The 8812-nt window shown below is 40.1% G+C and overlaps 1 protein-coding gene across 1 annotated transcript in view; it reads right to left on the reverse strand.

Moving 5' to 3' along the window:
* ebf1a (EBF transcription factor 1a) overlaps positions 1-8812 on the reverse strand; it is a 311927-nt gene that overhangs the window by 294133 nt on the left and 8982 nt on the right. The gene's annotated exons all lie outside the window — the stretch shown is intronic.

Here is an 8812-nt window from a genome sequence, read left to right on the forward strand (position 1 = left end):
TCGACTTCCATCCCAAAGTCATTTTCAATCTGAAGTGTTTCTTGACTTTGTACACTTCGGCTCAGAGCATTATAAAGTCAAGCTTCTCAAACAAGCTGCTTCACATTGAAAATGATTTAGACATTGAAGTCAAAACATATTCTGTATATTGGCTATAATTTAAACTATAGTTACACAACTCTGTCCTTTTTTTAATCAATATGTCAATACGAATGCTCAGCAATGTATGTGAAGTAATGCTCGGTTATGGGACATAATGGGAATAAACAGGGTGTTAACACTTCTGAAGTATAGTCCCTTGACAAGGAGAAGCCTAAACAGCTGAATTTATGGACATACACATCAATATTTGTGCTTTCACTATCACAGTCAAGAGTAACAGCCTTAATAAAAGACATCATTGCCAGACGTAATCATTAAGGCTCCATGAGGAAGATGCTTCAGGCGTCCAGAAAAGGGATCGACTTGTTCTGTTTCTGTCACATGGTGTTGTATTTGTCTCAGGTGTTCTGTTCTCAAACTGATAAAGATCCGTTTCATCTGATCGCAGATGAAAATGTCTTTGGGATCAGACAAAACAAATGACAGTTTGGAGACTTGACAAACAAAACATAAATCACCAACAAGTTAAAAAGTGGTTCCAAAGAGCAGTGGAATGATCAGGATTTAAGTCAGTGAGACCTGACACGGTTCAGACACACTGCAAAACACTTTAAAACTGCTTTAAAACACCAGAGAAATACTGCTCTGTATATTTGTGTGTACATCGTTTCACACAGTTATGGGCCTCATTCCTGGGAGGGGGCACTGCAGACACTCCCTTATTGTATACATACAGTTGGAGGTTATAGACAGGACAAAAATGGACATTCAGCTAAAAAATCTGCCAAAATATGATAATGTTTAAGCATTTAGACATTTTTCAAAATTCCCAAGCTTCCCATGGGAACATTTTCATATTTTTTTCCTGGAAATCTACACTCCTTTGCCACAGTAATTAAGACTATGACCACAAAGAGAGACAGATGTGTAATCCCCCAAACAAGTGTGTGGTTAATTTGACGCTCCCTTCACCTTTTGAACCTCAACCAAGACATTTACAGAGACGAGGGGAAAAATACAGAGGTTTACATTTTGGTCAATATTGCCCACCCCTTCATGCAACATATATCATTTATTCAAAGACAAAGCGCCTTTTTTTGATGACACCCCTTAAGTGCATAAAGGTGTGACCAAACGCACCAGTAATTTGGACATTCAAAGAAATATCTGTCAGGATCACGTTCAAATACGTAAACTCGACATGGAATTTTACATTTATCATACATTTGTCATATTTGCAGATCATGTAACATTTTTCAAAAAGCGATGGACTTAATCACACGATCGCAGCTGCTCCCACCTCAAAAGGGCCTTGAGGTTGTGGTTATCTGAGCTGAGGTTGAAGATGGTAAAGGTGCATCAAACAGCCTCAAATACTGCAGGTGAGTAGGTGCAATGCAGTAACTCACTTCTTTGACTGTGGAGACTCCCTGCATTTTAAATTGGCCTAATGGCTCTGAAAGGCTTTCTCTGACAGCCTAATGACTGTGGTCGACATGAAGCAGGGACGATGTGCAAACCCAGACAGCTCAACTCACCGCAAATGAAGGATGAATGTAGAAGTGCTCGAAGAAATGAAACATACCTCAAGACACTGACAAGACACAATAGATCATAAGTTACACAGCGGCGATTATGGTTATTATTGTTTTCACAGACGTTTTTCTATTCACAAAATTCTGTATACCGTATTTTCCGGACTATAAGACCATTTTTGTAGTTTTGGCCGGGCGACTTTTACGACTTTTACTTTGACGCTGGCAACCGCAGGAGGGCGCTCAAGGCTCTAAGCAACATAGAAGAAGAATCTGCACTTCCTCTTTGATTTGGGGTAAAACTGATGCTTTGGTAAACTTGTTAGCATGTTCTTTATGCTATAGTTCTCTGAATAACTGTGAATATGTTACGTTAACATACCAGACACTTACCACAGTTCTGTATGTGCGTCATGTAGCTGAAGGTGTTAGCGTTAGCATACGTACACCTATTCACCATGTTCTCTCATCTGTTATTATTTTAAATTGCATTTCATGTACAAAAGAAAAGATCTGCACCAGATTTAGCTCCTGCTGCTTTCCATCTGCAGCAGGTGAATACAACAGTGATAAAAAGTACAAATCTCAGTACAATTACAACACATTACATGTCATTATTAACATTAAACTCAGTAAAACACACTAAAAATCTCCACATTTACGAAAGCATTAGATGATTTCCTAAAAGTGACAAAGTTAGTTCATAAAGTTATACAAAATACATCTAACTTGGCTGATGTTAGCACTCTTCATGATCAGAATGTGCTTTTTTAAGTTTCGAGTGAAGTTATGAATATCTCCAGACAGTTTCACACTGTCTGTAGGTTGAATCCACTGCCTGAGAGTTAAACATGAAAAGGCCGATTGTGCGAGTGCAGAGGATCTTTTCGGGATGGTGCTGTTTCTGTTGCGCTGGAGCGGGCAGATCGAGTGGTTTGTTCAGTTATTCAGGGGACGTGGAACAGCATTATTAAGGATTGTGTATGGATTTCTTACTATTTTAATGCTCAAAAACACTGTAATTCACATTTTTAGCTATTAATCTTGACCAATGCATCAGCTCAGGGATGAGTGTCGAGTGCCGTGGTAAAACTTGGTAGAGCAATGAAAAAAAGAAGAAATGGAATGAGCATTGGGTGTAAAAATATCACAGTAACAATAAAATACCATCAATCTGTCATTTTAACAGGTCAAAACAGAATACATTTACATTTAATACATATAGTGTTATACTTGGATATTTTGCATTAAATGAGAAATAGAAAGTATTGTAATATCTATATTTTTGTCAGTCATGTAAACAAAAAGAAGATTAAGATAAATGATATGTAACTTTTCCTTTTTAATTTGAAAACACACACAAAAACTGTAAGTGTCTGTCAGGTGGAGGACGTTGGTGTTATTTTAAAATATTTAGTCGATGCGATTTTGACGAAACATGCTATACTTTGGTAGAGTTTTGCTTTACCTTACATCAAACGCTTGTGTGAACGTGATCAGATGCAGATGCTGAACGCCATGGAAGGGAAAGCTTAAATAAAAGTTAATAAGCTGAGCACGGATTGGAATTTCTGCTCCATTTTACGATAACCTCAAGCGTCTTGCCAATAACTCAGTTGGCCGACTCCGTTCCTCCATGGGATGCCCCAATTTGTTCAACTTTACAACTTCTCCTAAATAAACCCCACTTGTTTCGATCACCTGCTGCTCGCTGCCTGCACGCTATGTGCTCCACCATCATTATTTACAGTACTCTGCGCTCTCGAGCCCTGAGAAAGGAACTGCTTCTCTCGAGGGTCTCCACAAATAAGCACTTGCAAGAATAGCGTATTGAGATGGCCTGTAATTTGTCAAGAGGAGGCACGGTTTTAGCCAATCTAGAGAACGATCTAATGCGCTGAGAATAGGGCGGCCACACATGCTGGTTTAAAAGGGTCTGCTGCTGACAGGAAGAGGAAACAGACGGCCGTCGGAGATACGTGACGTCATGGATACGGGGAGGAAGTGCATCTCCGCGGGGGCAGATCAGTAGAGTGGGTCAGAGCGTTAGCCGAATGTAGGGCAGGAAGCTGCGTTTGTGAATGGGAGGTGGGGCCGCGGACGTCATTGGTCAGCGGATCAGAGGCGGAGTGACCTTCAGAAATCTGTTTGATGCGGGAGGAGATGCCATTTCAGGAAGTTTAAGAGGTGAGAAAGAGGAATGGCAAGAAAACAAATCTAGACCTAGAGCGGTTTTGTAGCTCTGTTTGATTCAGAGGCAACTACAGATGGGAAAAAGTGGTTCTAAGACTCTATATTAGCTGAATTTACTGCCAAATCGTAGGTTGTAAAACACAGGGTTTGTGTGTGTTTGCAGTCTGTTTTACATTGCAATTAAACTATTAAAGTGTCATTACAAGTGGCTGACTAAGAGCTTCCATCGAATCCATTTTTTACCTTGAGTAACATTGGTGGGAAGTTTTATGCCGTACAGTGGAACATCCAGGCAGAGCATCTCGGGAGGTGGCGTGTCACATAGATTAAACATTCTCTAGATTTTCCTGTTGCTACAACGCGAACAATTGTGTGAGATTGTACCATACGTAACTTTCCAGTACATACAAATAATGTTGAAGCCAAGCCCCATTTTAAAAAGGTGGTCACTAACACAGTCACCAATAACATTAGGAAATCATAAATCTCTACTTTGGCTAATGCTAACGTCTGCTAATACAAGGAACTGGCATCAGATCCAGGAGAAGCTTGATGCCGAGTGATCGATGGCTTTACCATTGAACGCCGCGTCTCCTCTTTATGTCTGACGTTGTGCACCTAAAGTTCCAAACTTAAAGACTCGCATGTGTAACAGACTTGTCTTCCAAAATGTGGTGACTGTTGCTTGTTCTTGCAACTACAGTAGTTAAGAGACATTGAATGTGTACCAACAACAACAAATTAGATTAAAAGTCAGCAGTTTGCATGTATTTCGATGATCTACAGAGGTAACCCATGGTAACACACAGGCATTAGCCATACGATCTTCTATGATTTTGCCATATTCCTGTAAATAATTGGTACAGGCTGTTAGATCAGTTGTTGTTGCGCTTGTTCGGTGTTCATTGTTGCCATCATCCTACATCTTTCCTATCGTCCGTCCAATGAAGCGTCCCGGTTTAGTCACTGTATAAAGCCCTGCAGATATGGGCCCACAATTGCCCGGGCATGTTGTCTGCCGGGGCGAGAGCAGCGCCGTCACATGCCTGGAATCCAAAAGGAGTGCGGAGGAGGCCAGTGTCATCATTACACAGCCCTGGTAAAGAAAAGGCATGTCCTGCAACACTGTGCATCGCAATAAAATCAACCACAAGCACATCTGTTGCTCTGGTTTACCTCATCCTTTGTTAGCGCGCAGCCAAAACAAGGCTGAATGTGGGAAAAACTCGAGCAAGATGTGAAACGTATGCGGTATCCACTTTTTAGACTAGGAATGTCGAGATGATTTGGTTAATTGTGATTATAAAGTATATCATCGCAACAACTAGAGAGAAGGAAGGAAAGTTTAGTGATTTAAATTCAATAAATCATCAAAATAATAAGCTTTCAGTGCATTTTTATCAGGTAATTTGAGTGCCGTTGTTTGAAAGTTTGATTTCATTAAGCTGGTCACAGGAATGGACAATGTGAATGTAAAAAATGAAGGATTTTGCCGTCGTCATAATTTCATGATTGTATTTCTTCTCACAATAATCCTTACAACACTGTAATTCCACATGGTGACGTCTCGTTGACAGACCTTAATGTGCACGTTCACTGGTGGTATTGTGATAACCCGGACATGACTCTGTGATCGCATTAAACCAAACACTCTTTAACCCACAGTGCTTTCACGCACAGCTCGCTTCACCAGATAAGCTTATGCCTCTCAGCAAAAGGAGGTGGATTATAATGTCACGCAGCTGGAGCGAGAAGATAAACTCCCAACATTTGTTTCTAGACATTTTACTGATGATTTTGTTTACGTTGTCATAATAATACAATGACTTTATCAGGGAATTACACTATCAAATGAAATATTGTGTAATCTTTGACCAGCTGATCATTTATTTGAGATGGTGAAACTCCTCTTTCACTTTTTATTTGATCACAGACTATTGTTTTATTATTTAGTCTGATTATTTGAAGCTGTGTGTCTTGTCTTACCTCACAGAACATGTTAGCACTCTCGCTTCACAGCAAGAAGGTCCTGAGTTCGGTTCCAGGCATGGTTTCTGTGTGGGGTTTGCATGTTCTCCCCAGGTTTTCTCCTGGTGCTCCAGTTTCCACTACCACTGAAACATGAGCAAGAGCACGCTTGTGTATGAATGAGAGCGTGTTGTGAGAGTGAAGGCAGTGCAAGGATGAAAATCAGCCCATGTCTACAATCCGGCGAGTTTACGTCATGTATATCATGAATGTTCATTAACATGCGCTGTCCTGACCAAAGCTACAAAAAAATATGGATCAAATTTAGAGTTGAACATTTCAGACTCAACACAGAATCAGTATTACCCAATACAAATATCAAAATCCAAAAGACACAACTTTGTCTAATTTGTAGAATGTAGTATTATTATTTTCAATTCTGATACTTGTTCAAATGAGAATCTAGTTTCATTACTAGTTTTAGTATTTTGATAACCCTAATCAATTTGGCAATCTCTCCAAATCGACATTTTTGATAATAATTATAGTGTACTCTTCTTCTTTTTTGTTTTCTTAACTGTGGTACACACAGATAGATGAATAAATGAAATAATTAGCTTGAGCATTTGTTACAGTGATGATGGGGTTGGTCAGGCCCTCTTCCTGGCTCTGAATACACCTCCTGTGCTGGGCAGTAGATGTTGACTGAGGGACCGAGGGCAGAATGTAGTGAACTGTCCTCTTTCTCTTCCCTGTCGTGGCATCCAAGGCCCAATGTGAGTTCACAGCACGACTCTTGAGGTCAGAGGTCACATTTAGTCAAGGTTCAGGAGAGTTACAAACTGTGACGGGGCGAAGCAGTATGTCGCAGTGTGGCATTCAAGAAACACAAAAAACATGGGAAACTCTCTACACTGTCGACAATGTATAGATGAATAGACCATGGCAATGATCGTTTTGATGTCATTCATCTGCTTAGTCAATATTTAGAAATGGACGGAGCTCATCAACCATGGGCTTTCACGGTTATACTTGACCTGGAGAACGGGGCCAAAGAGAACCCTTTGTCTTATTGTCCTCCTCCTCCATTTGTACCTCTTCACCTAAATCACAGCCCTTAACATTCAAGTGATTTATTTTTGTGACGCCCAAAATCACAACAGCCCAACAATCTCACGGAAATAGTTGATTTTACCCGCAGAAAGTTAAAAAATCAAACAATGAAACAGCCGTTGGTCAATATAGAGAAGCAGAAGCATGTTCACAGGAAGTAAACTAATGGAAAACTGGCCAAAAGCATCCCAAAAACTAACCAAAAAAACATTAAAAAACCACAGGACAAAGTGGACAAACGGAAAAGTAAGAGTATTTAACATTTATTCCAATTTAAAGCTTATGGAAAACCCCAAACAGTCATATTACACTTGACAGCTTTTTGTTTTGCTTATTTCACCACACTTTGAGCTTTCAAGGACACATTCAAAAAGAAGCCATGTTTGGAAAGATAATAAAAGCTCAACCAGTATTAAAAACATCATATGATCCTGCTCCTTGGCTTACTCCTTGTAGATCTTATCTGACTTAATGCTGCAGTTGCACCTCTGGCTCACTGTTGTGTACTGGCCAAAGCCTCCAGCGGTCCCGGTGTGTGTCGTCCCGGTGTGTGTCGTCCCGCGGTGTGTCGTCCCGCGGTGTGTGTTTGGGGCTTTGTGTGGGTCGTCGTGAAAGCCAGTGTGACTGAAGGCAGTGTGCCGTTTCGTGCCGGGGCCCGTGAGTCTGCCTTAAGGCTACGAGCAGTCCACGTGTAACACAGATCAGTCTAGACTTGTACGATTTCTCACAAGGGTTTGACATTATTTCTTCAGCAGGCAGCAAATTGAGCTGTGTTTAAGCCACTATAAGAGGCTTAGTGTGATCGTTTTCTTGAAGCTATTGTCTTAAAATGTTGTAATACAATCGCCAAGTTGAGTAACGTTATTATTAGAATAACAAGTTTAATCTTCAGTCTTAGCTCAGAGTGTATCCAGGCCTTTATAAGCACAACTCTACAATTATAACCACAGTATCATGTTCAACGCAGGGATTTCCTTCATTTTCCACCAAGAAAAAAGTGTCTATCCTCATGAGGGAAGTGTAAAACAGTAGGCCTACTAAGTACAGCATTTATACAGCGGTCGAAGTGCTTTTGACCAACTCTGGGTCAGTAAACACATACGAACAGCAACTTCATGCACATATACCGTATTTTCCACACTATAAGGCGCACTTAAAAGCCTTTAATTTTCTCCAAAAACGACAGTGCGATTTATAATCCAGTGCACTTTATATAAGGATTATTTATGGTTGTGCTGACGGAAGAGATTTTGTGTGGTACACGTTTTGTTTCACTTAATGCGCCTTATAGTCCGTTGCGGCTTATAGTGCGGAAAATATGGTATATAAGGAAGTGAATTCTAAATTTACAGCGGTGCCAACTGGAAAAAGGGATTAAACAAGTGTTAATTAACCAGAGCTCGGGTCCGTACCAATTTTAAGTTGGCATAAAGCAATGTATTTGAGCGGCTGCTAACATGCTGCTTGAAACATTTGGATACAGCATTTCTCTCTGTCATAAAGAGAAGTCTATAAATCCTTGAAATTTGCTCTGAAAGTGTCACGAGATGAAGTATCGCTGTCTTGTTTGCTTGATTCTGATGTGGTGCGAATGTGGTGCTATAGTGTTTTTTTACCATTAAAAGAAACAAAATCAACTTTTAGAACTTTTAATCATGTCATTGTTTACCCTTCTTATTTACATATTCCTTGTTGTATTTAAAGGGATTTACGTGCTCTGAAAATTCGTACTTCCCCCTACACGGCCACGAGGGCTGTCGGTCTTTAGTCATGTTGTCGATTAATCGGTCGATTGTGCTTGAGTTGACCAAAGTTTGTATTGGATGACTTATATTATTTAGATTTAGAAGGATTTATTTGGGCCAGCAAAATGAAGAACACAGTAAATTGAGTGAAGTTAT

The sequence above is a fragment of the Eucyclogobius newberryi genome, unplaced genomic scaffold (assembly GCF_026437365.1).
Source record: "Eucyclogobius newberryi isolate DKJ021-1_F unplaced genomic scaffold, fEucNew1.0.hap1 SCAF_11, whole genome shotgun sequence".
NCBI classification, from domain to species: domain Eukaryota; kingdom Metazoa; phylum Chordata; class Actinopteri; order Gobiiformes; family Gobiidae; genus Eucyclogobius; species Eucyclogobius newberryi.